This window comes from Propithecus coquereli, unplaced genomic scaffold (assembly GCF_000956105.1).
Source record: "Propithecus coquereli isolate 6110/MARCELLA unplaced genomic scaffold, Pcoq_1.0 Scaffold80, whole genome shotgun sequence".
Classification (NCBI taxonomy): Eukaryota; Metazoa; Chordata; class Mammalia; order Primates; family Indriidae; genus Propithecus; species Propithecus coquereli.
The window spans coordinates 1,136,699-1,138,193 of NW_012154174.1; the positions used below are offsets into that span (position 1 = coordinate 1,136,699).

The following is a 1,495-nucleotide window of genomic DNA, read 5'->3' on the forward strand; positions in this document are numbered from 1 at the left end:
TTTCCTTCCTTCCCTCCCTCCCTCCCTCCCCCTGAAGTAAAAGCAAAGAAAGACTTGATGATTTAAACTCAAAGATATGATTGTTGGAGTGTTGAATTTACTTGGGATTTGGATGCTTTTATTTTATTGTTTGAAGATAACTAAGGGATTGCTTCTTAATGAATCTTTAAGTGCTTATAGTATATACTCAGAAAGATTAGATTACATGGAATAAAAAACGAAGTCTGAGGCTTGTTCATGATTTTATAGCTAGGAGCAAACCAAAATTGGCATAGATAGAATGCTTCCTTCATACATCTATGTATCTAAGCCCATAGATGGAAAGTATATGTGTGTGTGGCTGGGTAGGTGGGTGCATGGGTGTGTTTGTCTAACAGCTTTTAAAGTATATCTGCACTGCATTCTGAAAAGAGTTTAGCAGGTGTATTGCAATCTGCAGATTATGTTGCAGAGTTTTAAATGAACTTTTACAACTAAATTTTATTAGAGAATAGTTTTAGATTTACAGAAAAATGGCAAAATGGCAAAGATAACATAGAGTTCACATATATCCCACCTCTCTTCCCCTATTATTAACATCTTACATTACTATGGTACATTTATTAAAATTAATGAACCAATCTTGAGATATTATTATTAACTAAAATTCATACTTTATTCAGATTCCCTTAGTTTTTGCCTAATGTCTTTATCCTGTTCTAGGATTAAATGAATTTTTATTAGCATGTTCATTGAAGTAGAAAGCATTTATATGGTCACCCGAGGGTTGGTTCTGAAGTCGCTTTCTGTTTCCAAGAGCCCAATTAAATTGGTACCAACTTAACTGCTGCAAAATTCTGACTTATAACATTTATATTCTCCTGTAATACGTTGAAAAAATGGTTACTTGACCTTATTGATAGTAATTGTTTGTTTCTAAATTTTAGCATCATCAATTTTAGAAAGAACAAGACAAACTTGGTTAATTGTAACTGTTATTAAATGTCATATACTAAATTGCTGGTGAAGATATTCTAAAGTAAATTGCCTCCTTTGGGAATGATGTGGATCAACTATCTTCAATATGTTTATCTTTCTGAAAGTAGTTTTTGAAGTCTGCACCTTCTGTTGAATCTATTAATCATTCATATTTCCCTATAAAGACCTTAAAATATTTTTTCCTTAAAAGTTCATTAGTTATTTGCTAAAGTTGAACACATGCATGCCCTATGACTCAGCAGTTCCACGCCTGGATTCATGCACAATAAAATTATATGTGTATATTCACCAAAAGACATAGACAAAAAATTGCTCTTGGCAGGACTAATAGTCCAAACTGGAAATTTTCAAATGCCTATCAATAATAGAATGGGTAAATAATTGTGACATAATCACACAATGAATATTTTTTTTTATTTATTATTCCAGGGTTTTGTGAGGGTACAAACATTATAGTTACACTTTATGTCTTTGCCTCACCCAAATGCAGGTTAAAGGCATGCCCTTCCCTCCCTTT

At 32.4% G+C, this 1,495-nt stretch overlaps 1 protein-coding gene across 3 annotated transcripts in view; it reads left to right on the top strand.

The window, feature by feature from the left end:
• MCU (mitochondrial calcium uniporter) overlaps positions 1-1,495 on the top strand; it is a 199,538-nt gene that overhangs the window by 16,944 nt on the left and 181,099 nt on the right. The window lies entirely within an intron of this gene.